This window comes from Sparus aurata, chromosome 10 (assembly GCF_900880675.1).
Source record: "Sparus aurata chromosome 10, fSpaAur1.1, whole genome shotgun sequence".
NCBI classification, from domain to species: domain Eukaryota; kingdom Metazoa; phylum Chordata; class Actinopteri; order Spariformes; family Sparidae; genus Sparus; species Sparus aurata.
In genome coordinates, this window is record NC_044196.1 from 34,556,537 (window position 1) to 34,574,721 (window position 18,185).

Genomic DNA, 18,185 nt, shown 5'->3' on the forward strand with positions numbered 1-18,185 from the left:
ATTTCAGAGGTGGAGGAGCTGCAGGAGCTTGCAGGATGTTGCACCTGGTGATGATTACCTGGTAGCTCCGCCCACTGCCATGTGAGGAATACTGTTTGTTACTGCACTGTTGCTAACTGCTCAGTAAGGAAAGTCCCTATTGGCTATCCTTGCTAAAAGTTGCTAAATGACATCATCAACTAATCTGCATAATTGGCCATGTGCATTTAATTGTTAAGGTGATGTTGGAGAGATAAATAACATTGTGTGAGAGACAAAAAGCGAGTAAAAACACCCTTCATGTGTTTAGAACTACAACTGAACTTATTTCAGTGCAGTGATTTATTGTAGACAAAGAACATTTAACATTTACATCAGCCAGCAGCGGCTTCACACATGCATGAATCTCAGTCTGGACGTGGAGGGCTGAACATCTCCTGCTCTGACTGCAGCTGGAAGGACTGTTGTGGGAAGACTGGACCGCCTGTGAGGGCTTTGAGGCACTCATCATTGTAATTTAGTTGTATTGGTCAAAACCAGACTGATCCGCGCTTATGTTGTTGTTGTTTTTTTGAATAAACTGTCTTGGTTAGCTTGCATCCTCTGTTACCGTGGTTACAAGCCTGCTCCCGCCTCCTCTGTGGGAGGGGCTTAGAAGGCAGAAAGGAAGAAGAACTGATCCTGGAGCTGTGCTCATTCATATTCTAGCTAAGTCAGCTTTAATATAAGTCGCAACCGTCTGTTCCCTGCTTTATTTTGTAGCTACTTCCTCTTGTGTCTTTTCGTGGCTCTTCCTTCTTCCTGCTCACCTGTGTTCCCAGTGTTCTGCTTCCCCTCGTGTGTTTCTGTGCTCCTCACCGCATTTAAAGGTGCACTATGTCAGAATTTGCCAAACAAATATAGGGCAGTATATCACCAGAGTAAGACTGCTGCTAACTGTAGCGGCAGTTAGCTAGCTCAGTGTCCAGATGGGGTGGTATTATGAAAAAGGACAGGCTGGGCTCGCTGGTTAGTACACTATCTTAGATACCTCTGCAGCACAATACATCACTGTCTTTGAAATAATGTCAAAACTCATATTTATTTGCACACTTGGTTGTTTTAAACTTAGATTCTTACACAGTGCACCTTTAAACCCGTGTTGTTCTGTTGTCTCCTGTGTTCCCTGAGCTCCTGCCTCGTCCCCTGTGGTTTTCTGGTTTGTCCTCAGTTTTTGTACTGCTTTGATATTTTTCTTTTTTTGCTGGCAGTTTTTATTGCTGGTCTTTTTAGTGTTGGCACTTTTGGATTTTATCTACGTGCCTGCCTTTGTGTCTGGTGTTTGGGTCCTTTTTTTGTGTCAGCTGTGACACCGGCACTGACTGAGGAGAAGGTTTCTTTATGTGTGTGTTTCCAACCACATGAAAAAATATCCTTACAAGTATCCAGCGGTTTCACACTGGTTACTGTGGTCACCAGCCTGGCAGCCTCCATGTCCACCTCCGTCCATCCACCTCCCGATATGAGGTGGTAATAGAAATGAGCTGTGAACGTATGACACGTTTTATACAAATATCAATTAGGTATGTAGCCTATGACACACACACATTTGGAAAAACTGCTAATGTTTTAAGCTGGCAGCTGCTCTGATTATGTGACTGTAACAGATAATTTTCAGTCTAAAATGTTATTATTCTATTTCTACACCATCTGGCAACCTCACCTGAGGATCCTGACCTGAATTACTTCTTCGCAATTTAGAGACGCAACACCAATTTTATTTAAATGAAAACAATTTTAGTCAAAAGACATTAAAATTATGTTTTTGTGCCAAATTTGCCCAACAAGCCTTGGAGGCTTTGAGGAGGAGGACAGACAAATTAACCCCAATAAACCACTTCCATACAACTTATTATGAGTCTGGGTGAACACAACTGAGCTGACCTTGATGTAACAATTCAGAATATTAACTGAGATGCTTTATTTTTTTATTTCTTTATATCAATTTGGCTCATTTAATGAATGAATGCACTTTTAGTTCAGGCTATTTCAGATCAGGATGCTACCCCTAATTATGAAACCAACATCTAAAACTATAATTTATTTTGACATGTTATAAAAGAACCCTCTTGGCTCTGATAAACACATTTTCAGCTCATTTGTTAGTGTACTGAATTGGGGAAAAGAGCAGGTTCAGTCAGACACTCGCCCTCTTTATTAAGTCTTCACGTTCACGTCATGCCAGTTGTGGGATGTCGTCAGTCCGACACCGCCACTCGGCCAACCAGTTAAACATGTTTGATTTCCAGTAAGACTTCGGCTTTGTGGCATTAACGGTGTCCTGTGATTGTGTTTGTTATACCATCTTTGGACCTGGATGTCACACTTTGAATGGAGTTTTTCCATCTCAAATTATGTTTGTCCTCAGCTTTAGTCGTTCACCTCGAGAGTCATCAATGTGCTGCCTCGTATTGATTTACTGGAGATTGTGTGATTGTCCAGACCCGTCTCCTGGGCTGTGTTGTGCCCATGTGTGCCCTCGTAGCAGAGGGGTTAAGTTGAATATGTTAGACTGGTCTTTGTCTACTTTATGGAAGCCCAGTGCGACCATTACCAGCATATGTCAGTGTTGTGCTTTCCAACCATCTGTGATTCCAACTGCTGCCCCGCTGTAAATATAGTTTAAAAACGATGATACGCTTCTTCTCCGATTTGATACTATCACCAAACCTTGGTGCCAATTCGATTCAGCATCTCGATTCTTGATTGAATGCATAGAAAAGGGCCCCTGTATTCTTAACACAATATGAAACAAAACAAGCAGATCAGAAAAATGTTCTGCAGCCGTTTCATTTAGAAAAGTTGACCGCATTTATTGCTGAATTATCTTGAAAGCAGATTTAACAGCCTCCTGCCTGCCTGAGAAAAACAGAATGAGCGGGGGGCAGAACGCACCGCTGTGTTGTTATTAACGTCACCTCTCCAGCGGCTGCGTGGAAAGACGATTTCCCAGACGCTGAATGGGTGCAGCGTGAACATGAAACAGACTGAGCACTGGGTTATTTTCTTCACCAAGTTCTGCAGTTTCTGTCGGGTCAGTCGGCTCATTTGTAACAGCTGGAGTTCACTACTCAGCCAAGTATCTTCGTGATGATGCCAAAAGTTTGATGAATTACAAGATGACTTTAGCTGAAACTGTAGATACATCCACACTCGCCACCTCTACATAAAACCTCAGGGGAGACCGACTATGATGCAGTTTTAAGTGTAAGGTTAGCATTAATTGGGTTGAAAAAACCTGTTTGTAATGACCCTTAAATGAATGAAAACAGGGATTTTCGTGAAACAAAAGCTTTAATTTATTTTCACAAAACACAACATCCCTACAGACAGAAAACCTTATAAAAACTTGAAATATTGTATATAGAATAACACTGATACAGTAGAATTCAATATCAAAGATGTCCGCCATGCTAAACTGGGTGTGAGAGGCAGGATGTGTTGCATGATTAGTTGTAGCTTCAGAACAGTTTCTGCTTGACCCGCCTCGACCCAGTTCAGGCAGTCAACCTGTGAGCAACGCAGCTTTCATTCTTGTATGCAACCTTTATCCAATGCATCCTGTGAGCGAGAAAAGTGCTCTTATAACTCTTTTTTAAATTTTTTTTGACAATGCTTGGTGTTGTACTGCTTACCTGAAATCTTTGTGGGGCTTATTAAGTTTCATAAACCCCCCCCCCCCCCCTCACCTGTGGGCTGTGAGCACCTGCCGGCAGTATCCAGCCTGGTTCCCCTCAGCAGAGGAGCCATTATCGTCAGTCTCCAACCTGTGCTGCTCTTTGCTGTGCGGAGCTCAGTCGAGGAAGAACTCGTCACTTTTGCCCTTTATAACTTTCCGTCTTCGTGCATGAATGAACACGATTTGAGTTGTTTATTATTATATTATTAGCAATGCACTCAGCAGCTACGATCAGTGTGTTTACTTGGATCTTGTTCTGCATGACCGTTTAGCTGTTAATTGGTCGTCATTAATCAGTTAATTAGTGTGCTCTGCATGGAGGCTGTATTTATGTTTGGTAATGTGGTCAAGTTGGTGTGCTGTAATTGCACTCTGCTGTGTGTGCAGGCTGAATCTATTTCATCGTATATTTGTACCAAAAAGTTAGATTCATGTGCTGATGCAAGATGTCTTGTTTTGCATTTCACTGCCTGTGAGAGGAAACTGTTCTTCAGTCTGTTTGTCTTTGATCAGATCTGTATCGCTTCCCAGGTAATGTCCGGGGTGAGTGGGGTCCTTAACAGTACAGCTGGCCTTCTTTTGGAGTCGGACAGTATAAATGTCTCTGACGGCTGCAGGTCCTTCCTGTCCTGTGTTGTGCAGCTGGAGAACCACATCGTGCAGCAGCAGTTCAGGAGGCTTTCTATCGCTGCCTGATAGAAGCTGGTCAGCAGGTGGTGAGGGAGGTGAGCGTGCTTTAGCTTCCTGAGGAAGTAAAGTCTCTGTTGGGCCTTCACCACCTGATGACACATGCGTATGTGGTCCAGAGTGTAAAGATTAGGTCTAACTTCTGAACATTTTCTGCTTGACCTGCCTTTATCGAGTTCAGGCAGTCAACCAGCTTTCATTCTTGATGTATGCAACCTGTATCCAGTGCATCCTGTAGGTGAGAAAAGTGCCTCCAGGATGAGAGAGGAGATAGTGAGAAATCACAATATATGCTACAGAGAAGCCCTCGCCCATAAATCTTGAGCTCCAAATGTAAGAACGCATATTTGTTTGGAATAGACTCCAACACATACATAGCTTTTTCAGTGAGCATGAAAATTGGTCATCTTTCCCACTATTCTCACATATTGCAATAGTAATTTCTGTCAAAAATAATCACTAGGATTTTCTTTTCTTCTTTTTTTTTATACCCTGTATCGTGTAGCTCCAGCCGCTGCCCGTCAGCTTGTTTGTGTACTTCCCATTTGGGTGCAACACTTGTAGAAGAACAGTAGAAACAGGCAGGTGAACTAAAAGGCAGCGGACTCAGCAGACAAGCAGTTAAAGGTGAACATAAAAGTCTTTATTTTGTCTTTAACCTGGGTTAGACAACAGTGGAATAGCAGACAGATCCAGGAAATGCAGCCAAAGGGCAAAGGCAGGCAGGCAGGCAGGCAGGCGGTCAATAAAGAAGGCAAAGGGTCATCAAAGCTGAGACAGAGACCAGAACCCGGCCAGCTGGTTGGTTTTATTAAACAAGCAGTTATTAAATTCCAGTATCGTAACAACATATACACTGAGGTTTATTTGGAACAGCAGTTAACAGACTGATATGTTCGAGAGAGAGACAGTAGTTGTGTTTTCCACAGTTAAAGTCGTGCAGCCCTGAAGACATTCTGCTGAAAAAGAGAAGAGATGGCCCCATTTCTGCTTTTAGTCATCCACTCTTCATATGTCACTGTGAATCACTCGTATTTATTTGGCCTTTTTTCGAGAGTGTCTCTGCTCAGTCAAACACAGTTAGAGATGAACTGCTCGTCCATTTACAGCGTATCAATATTTTAACTGCTGCAAACTCCAAACACAGCCACTTATGTATTTAGGAGCGGTCCCAGCACATGTTTACATTTATGGAGCTATATGAATAAATCTCTGTTGCTGTTACATAATCACACACACTCTGCTCTGTCTGCTGGTCTGGGTCCAAAATTAGGTCTTGAAAAAAACTTTGATGTTCCTTTCAGGAGTTAAATTCTTAGTTTCAGACTCTCCCCCAGTGTTTTTTTGGAGGAACGATTACAGATTTTTAATAATTTCCATCCATCCATCTAAAGATGAAGAAAACAAACAAGCTTGAGGCTCGAATTTCTGTCTGGCTGTTTGACAAATAAGACATCTTTAAACCAGGCAGCATGAGGTGCTGCAGAGTATTGATTTCATTCAGACTGAATGCCTAATTGGAAATTGGGCAGATTAAACACTCCTTTCTCTTTGGGGTATTTGCATGGCTGCTTGATATCCAGTTATCTGCGGTTTATACACTTTCTTGCAGAAATGTCCAGGTTTGGGGAGTGACGGCACTCAGCACACGAAACAGCTCTGGAATGACCATCATTTATATAGAAGCTGTTTTCCCCGGAGAAAGAAGTTGAGCTCCTTTTACTCTCAAACAGACTTTTTCATTTTTTCAGTACGGTCTTTCTAACTTGCAGAGGTGTGATTCCAAGGTAATGAAAGACACTCATTGGGCTCAGCTGTGCGCTATAATGGATTCAAGCGAATAGTCTGAGGTACCTTTTTTAGGCCTTGTCTACAGGTGCATGGACATTTTACCCCTCGATTCAAATTAAAGAAACAGACGCCAAAGAAGTTATGTTCTCACCTGAGTTTCTCCTTGGTCGATCAGTCGGTTGGTTTGTTTGTTTTTCAGCAGGATTACACAAAAAAACTATTTGATTTCAATGAATCTTGGATGGATTATGGCACTCGGAGCGGATTCAATATTTTTTTCCAATTTTAACATTGAGAGATTTCTTTAATTGTTGGGAATGAGTATAACACATGGATCTTGTGAATTAAATCAGGCGTATTTAAGTGGCTGGTATCAATGAGTGAGTACAATTTGATGCAGATCCTAATCCAGATCTAGCAGATTTCAAATAAAGGCTTGATTGAATTTAAGGGCACAGTTGGGCCTTGGCAGAGGTATGCGCTCTTCTCTGGGGCCAGCTCAAACGACTCAGCTGCTGTGTTCAGTGGTAAACTTGTAGGCTGCTGTACTTTTATTTACATTGATGGCAACCAAACGTCAACAAATGGGTTGTCTGCCAATGTTGTTGTTTTCCAGGGTGATGCACATTATAATAAACAACAACATTCATGCTGAATTGGGGCGATGATGTCATTGTGTCTGCTGATACACAAAAACTGGAATGAAAAATAAATAAATCTGTGAATGTGAAGCCAAAACACACAGAAAAAAAAGTGTGTGTTATCCATATACATGTTGACAAGTGACCTACAGCTTCTGATAAGCATTGTTGGCAATGCCAGGGATTGTTTACACAACATTTTATGCTAACACTCGCGCTGACATGCCTTTCTGTTGTCCCACAGCTGCATTTATTACTGCTGAAAGGTCACAGAGTTTTCACAGGTCTGCAGCCATCAAATGTCTCGCATCCATGGATCTGTTACAGGATTCCAGCACAGTAAATAACAACACAATAAATAACACAAACCTATGATGCTATGAAGGTGTAGCATGAATATGTCAGTGTTGTTGTGAGTCGAGTGATGGATTAGCAGCTTCTCCACTCAGCAGGCATTCAGTCACCAAGAGTGCAAAAGTGGAGGGGAAGAATATGTTCGAGCTTGAGGAGTCATTAAAGCAACAAACAAACGCAACATTAGAAATATGCAGTATGAAGATAAGGTCAAGTGAAGCGTGATACTTAAATATTTCTGCCTTCTATTCGTAAACTTCTGTTTTATTGTCAGGAATTCAGATTATCTGTAGGTCAGACAGGTTAATGCTTCGTCTCTAAACGTGAATAAATGTCGAGTAAATACCGACTACATCAGCAGCTGGCTTTTTCCAGGCAGTTGGGGATTTGTCAGTGTCTTTTATTCTCTACCTCAGCCTGGGTATGAAAACCTCTACCCACCCTCAATATTGATGTTTTTTAGAGAAAGTAAAGCATGTTGTAGAGACGTAATTCTGTTCTTTGCCTCTGACTGAGTAAATGGAGAAATGAAACAAAATCACTGTGAGAGCTTCTGAAGCAGCATTTATGTTGAGAGACTTTTGTAATTATCATATTTGCACACTTTCCGCTGTTTGCTGATGTTTTCTTGATGGGCTTGACACTTTGTAATTCACGCTGAATGCATCAGTGCTTCCAAATAAGACAGACTCATCAAGCGGATACACTGGTATAACCAGGTGATGAGGCTGACAGAGAGAAGCAGCTTACTCTTTCTTTCCTCTTATAAAAAGCAGGTTTGATCTTCAAATTCAGCGTAATTGGAGAAAGAATCAATCTTCTTTCTTATACAGCGATCCTCCATGAATGTTTGGATCTCAGCGACAAGTAATGGTGATGATTTTTTTGAGCTCTGTTGTTGTTTGAATGTGCATTTCATTTACTTAATCTTTCATGATTCTCATTTGATTGGAACAGATTAAGTCTGTTTAATTCATGCAACTGTCAAAGCACATTTAAACCAAGATGGTGAGCAACCACAGTAAACAAGAGCAAGACCGCTCGCAAAAAACTGGGGAAATTATACGTATCACACAGTTTTTATGATGTCAGAAATAATGAAAGCCAGCAGTTCAACGGTGAATAAACAAACGTGCTGATTAACAGCAATGAGAAATTAATAAAAGCAAGCACAGATGCACATTAGAGAGGCTTTATCAGCTAAATACTTGATATTATGTTATTGAACTCTGTCTTGGAGGTGCATGTATCCAAACCTGCACATGGATGTGCAGTAACGTGAGCAGAAATGTGGATCAGCATTACAAAAAAACCCTCAAATCAGCAGCAGAGCAGCAGCTAATTCTTCATCAAGGTCTTCCAGCTTCCAGCACACGGTCTGACAGCTGCTCCGGTCCAGCAGGCAGAGTCTCTGTATTAATTGATCTGATTAGATATTCACGTGGCTCGTGGTGATGATAGCTAACAAATTTGAAGTGGTAGCCTTGGAGAGTATTTGATCCAGTCTGACTCAAACCTCTCATGCGTTTGGAAGGGTTAGAAATCCTCTGTAGCAGGGGGTGAATATCAATCTTTGTCTGCTTGATCCTCAGAGAAAAAGCAATACAAACACAGCAACAGAGCGCAATACCAAACAGCAGCAATTCACCCTTGGAGTCCCGATGCCTTGTGTATTTTATATGAAGTTACTTTTCAGGGCAGATGAACGATTATAAATTCTGTCTTTTCTGCTCAACTCAATTGCATCATCCTCAGCTACGCCCAGCCGACGTCAGGAGAAAACAGTATTGACGGGGTTATTTGGGGCCCTGAGTAATGGGAAGCTGTCTCAGAGGTATTTCTGTTGTGTAGTTGTAGGATGTGTGCAAACATATAGCATAGTTTGCTAATGTGGCCAAGCAGACGGCGTTCTGCTACATGTGTACATGCTTTTTTTTTTTTTTTTACTTTATATTAGGGATCGACCGATATGAATTTTTTAGGGCTGATGCCGATACCGATTTTTTTTCCATCAGCCTTAGCCGATGACTGATACGGACTGCCGGTTTTCTTGAGCCGATATTTGGAGCTGACGCTACTTTTGCTCCCTCAATTTTCGGCCGATGTCGATACACCTATAAAACGCAAAAATCAGCCGGCTGATGTATCGGTCTATCACTACTTTATATGGAAGTGCATGCAAATGTAGTCTGGAGACATATTTTGCTTTTAGTGACTCTGTGTAACAATATGTAGCAATTTGCATATATGAATCACTTTTTTATTGGGCAAAAAAGAGCTGATTGCAGCGTGATGTGAAAAACGAAGCCTTCCCCGTCTCTTTCAGATGCCAATACGAGCCTGTGGATGATTTATTAAAGTTGTTTGAAGCTGCTGGAGATTTCATTAGAAAATAGTGGGTGGCTTGACTGACAGCTTGAAAGACAGTTTGTTGAAGCAAGAGACCAAACGTTAGAGATTTTTAACACTGTTGGAAGAGGTGAAAAGTATTTTTGGATCATTGTGACACTTTGGCAGCCCGCCACAGTCTGGGTAGTTAATAGGAAACACTTGGATTCTCTGCGACTTTATGTACGTTCCACAGAGCCTCTTTAGTTCAACACTTTATATGGCCTCTATTCTTGTTTGCACTTTACCTGTAATTATCTGGATCATCCCTTTAAATCACTGAACACACGTCTTGTTTGCACCAGCTGGAGCAGAGTCTTGCAGGACAAAACAAACACATTTGAAAATGATTTAAAACAGCAGAGAGGTGAGCGGAGAGACAAAGAGATGCGTAACAAGAGAGGAGACAGGATGACAAACGGGGAGGAGGAGGAAGAGAGTCCATGTGTTACCTTCGCTATTCAGAGGATTGCACAGATCAGCACAGCTAGAGAGGACGGGGATGCACTCTTGTACCTTATAACTCTTGTTTTGCTGACATTTTCTATGTACATTGGAGGATGAAGAGGAAAATGGAGGTGTTTTGTATTTGGACTTGTGATTCAGCGTGTAAACTGCACATGCCCTGGCCTGATCTAGCTGGGCACACTCTCACTTTTTCTTTCTCAGCTTGTTCCTGCTCTTCACCTTCCTCAGCCTTACCTTGTTTGCCGCAGCTTCCCCTCACTCCCCTCCACCCGATTCTCATTCCTCAACAATGCCGACCCTCCCACACACGCTGTATTTGCAATTGAAAACACTTTCCGCGTGCCCTTTGGAGAACTGCACGTACTGTGTGGAAGACAGCGTGGAGGTGCGCTCTCTCGTTCAAACTGGAGTTAACAAGGGAGATGTAACACTCTACACTGCTTGTACATTTAGGATGTTGTTTTTTGCACGTGTTAGAAATATGAACCGATTTCTAACAGCTGAATTAAAATGGTTTATTTTAACCATTTCTATGGGGTCAGGTTGGCAAATTGGATTGACAGAAGTCACTAACTATGATCCAGATAACATCTAAAACAAGACTGTGATAGAAGAAACTGTATACACACATTTTCACTGCTTCACAAATCGTCTCCTGCCCTTCTTCAATCGTTTTATTTTAATTTCATCATCCACGACTCTCTAAAAAAACCAAAAAAACAACCTTCATCTGGCCTCACCCTCTCTTTCTAATAGTCTTATTCTCACCACCACAATTTATTCTTCTTCTACCCTCGCTGCCGTCTTATTCCCCCACGATACAAAATGTATGAATAAAGACAGATTTCATCATTTCTCAACACAATATAGACGTGCAGATGCCTGGACAATGTGGGTGTGTGCGCGTCCTCGAATTGGACCATACATTATTTAAATCATCATAGTTGTTCATCTTTTAACATGTGATTAAAGAGTGTGTGTGTGTGTGTGTGTGTGTGTGTGTGTGTGTGTGTAGGTGGCATATGTATTTTAAGTCAGGCATTTACTACTCCGAGTGTGTGCGTCTGTATGTGCACGCGTGTGTTACGACATGTTTGTATGAGCTCTGTGAGCACTAACCAAGCGGAAATGACAGTAATTAACTAAACGAGCTACATCTGCACCTGAGGGGGAGAGAGAGAGAGAGGAGAGAGAGGAGAGAGGAGAGAGGGGAGGGAGAGGAGGAGAGAGAGAGAGAGAGAGAGAGGGAGAGAGGGAGAGAGAGGGAGAGGGAGAGAGAGAGAGGGAGAGGGAGAGAGGGCAAAGGGAAGCGGGGTATGAAATGGATGGTTTTCAAGGAAGGTGAAGAAACATAGAAATGAGACGTGGAGGGAGTTGAGAAGAAGCCATTTTCATCCAGCTGTGACAAAAACAGAAAAACTGTGCTGTTAGAAGCTCTCCACCTCTCCTTGACCTCCTGACCCACAGGTGAGGAGCGAGAGCAGGCTGTAACCAGAGAGAGCTGGCCCTTCTCAGGCAGACCAACTCCCTGAGCCCAAAGCTCAGACTCCGGGCCTCAATGCCTCAGAAAAGCTTAACGTATCACAGCTGTAAGTGACCTAGAAAAAAACTTGTCAAATGGAAATAATTCCTCCTACAGTGAGTGCTGTAATTCCTTATGACTCCTGACATGGCAGTCTATGGATTCAAGTGGAGACATCAGCATTGGAGTGCGACTATATTTTCTTTTTAATGTTAAATCTAGCAGACACGTCTCTGTACTGCAGGTTACACCATGCTGCTTCAAAGGCCAGTGTTGATAGTTCAGCTGTTTCTTTCCGTTTGATGCGCTGCACTGCTGATACAGTTGAAACCTCTTATTATTACACTCATGATGATTAAAAGTTTGAAAATAAATCAAGAGACTATCACACCACTACACAAAATATCCTCGAAGTAGAACGCTGCTGCTGATCCGTTTGAGAGTTGAGAGGTAAAACAACGAAAGCCCTCAATGAATAATTGACGTTGCCGCAATATTTAACGATGATGGTGCAACATGGTGTAACAATGAAGGGGAGGAAATGACTTCACCTTACTGTTACACAGCGTCTACACACCGGGCGTAGCGGGAGGAGCTTGTTAGAGCAGCAGCTTCAGTCCTCCAGCTGCGTCGACACAGGATGTGGTCAGGCGCAGTTTTGAAGTGTAGGTAAGCCGCCTTTCACCAGCTCTCTGGGCCCGATCACTGCAGTTATGTGCTTCAGAAAATATGCTTTTGGTTACATTAACTTGAGAGCTGCTCTGCTGCCTGCGTAGACAGCTGGATTGATTAAAACAGAAGTGTATCTCTGCCGTCAGAAGCATATGTGAGTGACTGAAGAACTCGGCTGAATCTCTTCCTCTGCAGATACTCATATGTTAAAGCTGTCTGGAGGGTAAAGTCACGTTCATGTGCAGCCAAAATCTGTGTTCATCCTCGACTAAATATGGACAGTGATGCTATGGAAGTGTAGGTGGTCCTTAAAACCTAGTATAGTTGAGTATTTGTGAGCATTTGGTCAACTAACCAACAGATTAATTCTCTGTTTTGGTTGTGAATTGGAATCTGGATTTTCTGGATCCACCCAGACGAGAAAAAACTGACGTGACTAAACGCTGAATCACAGTAATCATTTGGGCATTTTTTTTTACTCTAAATTCAATATGAATATTGGTACAAATCATTATCTCGTCTCTCTCTTCTAAATCCCATCAGTCTAACCCTCGTAGAGGCAGCGAAGGCTAGCCAAGCAGATAATAGTTAATGTGCAGACATGAATAATGGCAACACATTCCAGGAAAGATACTGTTTCAGCTCTGTAAAGCTGAAGGAGACAGAAGCAGTAATTGAGCCCATTATTCTAAAGCAAACTCCACCTCGCGCCGTCATACATGTTTCAGCACTAACTCTTCAAAATGGATCTCCTCAAATGTTAAAGCGGTAGGAGACGAGCAGTGAGTGTTGCCAGATGATGGTGTAACACGTTTATAGGTGCTGAGTGAGGGTGAGTTTGTGTGTTGGGAATATGATATCTGCACGTCCATGCAAAACAGATGGACTATAAATTTAAAGCATGGTCTTTTAAAATGGTTTAACAGATATATTATTGAAATGTGAAGTATGTGGACTGTGTGGCGTCGCTGGTAGTGATGAGCCAACAGAAAATCATCACCTGACTCACCGGATCTGCTCGGCTTCGTGCAGCTTTATAGTTATGAGTTTCTGAGTTTTTGAGTTCTAGCTTATTGTCCAGCTGTCTGGTTGAGACTTCACTGTTTTGGCTCTCAGCAATCTCAAAAAGTTGTTTTTTTGCTACAGCAGGCAGTTTTTTTTCTTCTTCGAGCAACTAAAGCTAGAAAACCTGCTGCACACTATCTGCTCAGCACCAAGTGACAAAGGCACACAGTTAGATAAGCTAGTGAAGATAGTTTAGTGTTTTAACAGCTAATGAGCTGGTGTAAGTGTTTGTCTAGATGCACAATAATGTAATGACCCGTACCAGCCTGAAAATGAACATTTAAGAAGATTTGACAGGCCGATAAGATGATTTGATGCAACTGCTGACTTATGGAATTTACTTATTATTGTGTTTTGCATCTGTAACTATAATAATGTTGATTTTGCCAGGGAGGAAACTTGATGTTCTCCGCAACGGATCGAGAAAAAACATGCATTTATCAACATCGGCATCACCTATCGATCAAAATGAGTTGGAAATTATCGGCATATTGGATATCGGCAAAATCGAATATCGTTTATCTCTGGTTATTGGACTTTTGTTTGCCAGGTGGACAGAAACGCAGCTCTGGATGATTTATGATGTTGCTCTCTCGATGATATGTCGGTGTTGGTTTCTGCTAAATAACATCAGCTATTTCAGGTTTGAGAGGGCAGATTCTTGCAGATGTTTACTGTCAGTGAGAGGAACAGAGTTTACGAATGCTCAGTGTGTGCCAGGATACTGTGGGCTCCGGTTCATGATTCAGACAATTACATCCACCTGTTTCCTCCTGTGAGAGTATGCAGCTCTCCCACATGTGTCTGCCTGTCTGTGTGTGTCTGCCTGTGTGTGTGTGTGTGTGTGTCTGTCTGTGTGTGTGTGTCTGTCTGTGTGTGTGTGTGTGTGTGTGTGTGCAGTTGTAGCTCTTGTTTAGACTGCTGTCAAGTCTGTTTGTGAAGTTGCATTTTGCATTCTGTTCATTTGAATCTCCATCTGTGTTTTATTAGTCATGTCAATTAACCACTTCTTTATAATTTACGGGTTGAATGAAATGAATCACAGTTCAGTCACTCGTTTGTTTGTCTTAAGCACATATCCATTAAAAGGAAATGAATGTAAATCAAATGTAGCTCAACACACGAGAAGCATCTTATTACCCTGTTCTTTAGTTCAGTTTATTTGACTTGATTTAGTTGATTGTGGTGAATTTTTATTAGCAGGTTAATCCAGAAATGAGATCATTGTGAATATGCTCACATAAATGACTCTTGGACTGTCTGGCTCCCTATTTTAAAGTTTAAAGAATATTTTTGAGATATTATCATCAATAATATCAGCAGTCGTCAACTTTTCATATCATCTCGTGCCTATTTTGGAGTGAAAATGCAGAAACTTGAATTCAAACAGGTGCAAGGCTTTTCAGTAAGGACACAAATGATGCCCTCCTATCAGGTTGTGTTTAAATCCTTCCTTCTGTGCAGAGCACAAGTTGGATGACATGTGACTTTGTGCATTGTTATTTTTGTCTCTGATGTCTAACCAGGGTGTGAGTGACTGAGCTGAGAGCGAAGTGTTGCAGGAAGTGGGGGAAATGCAAACAGACCGAACCGGCATGTGTCGTCCTTTCTGTTTACCGCCACTTCATGTTGACTCCTTCTGATTTTGTCTTCATCCTTCAGTCATGTGATCCATTTGGATCTGCTGAGTGGTTGAGTCAGGCATCCAGTTGGAGTGAAAATCAGTGAAGTGTGAACCTATAGTGATTTTTACTGCTGATTCATGTTATCTTATGCTTGTCATGGCCAACGAGCTGAAGAGAGGCAGAGTGGGAGAAGTCTGGCACCTGATAAGCATCGTGTAGAGAAATAATCTCTTTCTTCGTGCTGTGTGTGCGTGTGTGTGTGTGTGCATGTGTGTGTGTGCATGTGTGTGTGTGTGCTGGAGGAGACTTGTGTGGAGCAACATGGGTGAGTTCCAGTTTTAGATGTTTTGAATAAATTAGATAGAGCCACACAAACACACACACAGAACCGAACCCAAATACACCAAGAGATACACACACACACACACACACACACACACACACACACACTTTATGTGGTGGGATGAATAGAGGCAGGGATGCCACACACACATGCACGAACACACTTCAAGCCAGACAAAGACACACAGCTACTGCAAATACACAAAAACAGAAAACTTGAGTAAACACAATCTCGTTATGGCATCGCTGACAGACATCACATAGCAGGAGCAGAGCACACATCAGAGAAACACACACACACACACACGAACTTCAGCAACATCCACACGCATACAAACAAACTGCATGCACATGTGTGTACACACTTTATCTCTGCACACACACTGACTAACACGTGCTGACACACACACCCTACAGCTCGCTGCACAGTATTACACATGCCAGTGAGCTGATGGGAGCGGAATGGCTTCGCTCCATGTTTTATGTGTTGGACCGAGGCCCACTTGTTCACTTTGATATGACCCGGCAGCTGAAAACATATTGAGAATTTATTCATACACGTTTTGAAAATTCATCTCCAGACTTGATTCCTCTGAGATGCCGCTTCGGATTCTTTCTGATCCGCGCAGTGTAGCTTGTGTCGGACAGCGTGTGAAGATAAATGTTGAATACTTCACGGAGTAGCTGCGTGTTGTGGCGTATTGTGTATTGTGTACCCTAAATGACAGGTACTCTGGTATTTAGGGTAACTGTCTTACATACATGCAGTGTGTAGGCCTATTATGGATTTAAATATGAATTGGGGTTGAAGTGAGTAAATAAGAAATATATTTTTGTGTGCTAATAATCATCGTGTTAATTCTCCATCACCTTAGCTGTTAAAGCAAAAGTACAAATTGTCAAAAAGCAATGAAAAGGATTTTTAGTTGTAGCCTGAACTGCTATCAAGACCAACTAGAAGAGAATTGCCTGCCATGACATGAAATTACTTCTCTATAAATAGACACCTTTCAATTTTTCTCCCTCCAGGACTTTTCCTGTGTTTTTTTCTGTTGGTGCTGCTGTTGCAGAGACAGCGTTAGCAACATGGCTACCGCTAGCAGCAGATACTGTAATGATAACTTACAATAATTTGAGAATGTTTTGCACTGAAGCAGATGTCAAACTTGAACACGACGTATTTTAGGTCCACGCAGCCACATCAACCCCAGTCAACAACAGAAAGGAGATAAAGAGGGAGAGACATTCCCCAGAGTCCCTTATAAAAATGCTCAATTTAGTGAGTTGTTGGATTAGGAGGAACTTTATAAACTTTGTTTAACGCTTTCTATGACAAATTCTTAATTATTTGGGCCTTCTTGTTCATTCGGCACATATTATACATATATATTCTTTCTTTCTTTCTTTGTGCGGGGAGGTGAGATGCACCACAGATGGTCACTTGAGACGCATGTTAATGCCAGGGATAAATATAGTTATTTATAATGATGCAGTGCAGCGAGGATAGAGATGTTTCATGGAGTCTTCAGTGTACTTCATAACATTGATTGATAAATAACAAACTGTAGGCCTGTGAACACTTTTGTTCACATTCTCACTCTCCGTCTTTCATCAGACTTTATTATCAGTAATTGTTTCTTATGATGTCTTGTTTTAGGGGGTGCTGCAGCACCTTAAGCACCTTTAGTTCCCGCCCACATCTCATCATCTACCTCAACACCTGATTATACACCCGTCCCAGAACAAACATCTCGTTGATGAAAAATGCTGTATATAAAATGTTTAATAAAGGTAAATGGGATGTATGGGATTTTGTAATGAGAAAACGTCAGACAAAAAATTACAGCTTTAAAAGGAGGTGCATGTGGAAGAGACAGAGAAAACAAAAGACAAGCTGGAGACAGAAGACCAAAACTTAAGGAGAAAAGTAAAAATCCGGCATGAATATAAAAATACTGACAAAAATTGGAAAAGACTAGAAGTCAACAGCGAAGATGCATTATGTTATGGTGCACGCCTGAAGGGGAATTCAGAAAGAAAGATGTTAGTGAAACTATTCTTCTCTGCCCTTTTTTCCTGTGAGTGTTTACACCGAATGATCTCTCCTCCTCTGTAGTGCAAACACATCTGAACCATGAAATGTGACCCTCCGTCTTTCGCTGTCAGCACACTTGACAGCTCTGCACATCATCACGTCGTCAACAACAGACTCTCTAAATTGTTTCTGGCTCTGGGAGAGTCTCATAACTACATTTAAAACCACGCTGCTTCAAGGTCGTCAGAGGATCGTCTGAGCAATGTGCCACTTTCTTCTTTAGAAAAGGTAAACGTTGAGGCGAGGAGCTCTGGGTATATCTCTCTTTATCGACCCGGCCCGACCTCTCCTCACTCACTCAAATTATTTTACCATCTACCTCTGCATTAATCTTGCTGTCTTCCCTCCCTCTCCTCACCCTCTCGCTCTATCTGTCCGAGGCCTCTCTGCAATCCTCCCTCTCTTGATCTATCTGTCTGTCAAGCAGACCCTTCCTCTGCTGCATCTCTGTTTCTATCCATCCGTCTGAATCTCTCTCTTTTTTCTGGGGACGTGGACCAGTCAAATCGATCACATCACCTCGTCCATGTCCCCCTCGCAGCACACCCACACATCCCTCCTCCTTGTACACCTGTGGCTGTGTAGACAAGTCCATCCATCAGTCTCTCCTTCTCTGTCTCTCTCTCACACAGACTTCTGTTTTGACACACAAAGGTGCATCTGTCCACTCGTCTCTCGTATCTGTCTTTTGCATCATGTACTTTGCTTCTGTCTGTTTGTCCGTCCATCTGTCTCCGTCCGCCTCGATCCGAGCGCAGCCGTGTCTGCTGTTTGTGTTTCCAAGACGATGTGCTCCACTGCTTCATTACCACGGCAACAGAAAGCTGTCCCCTTTCAT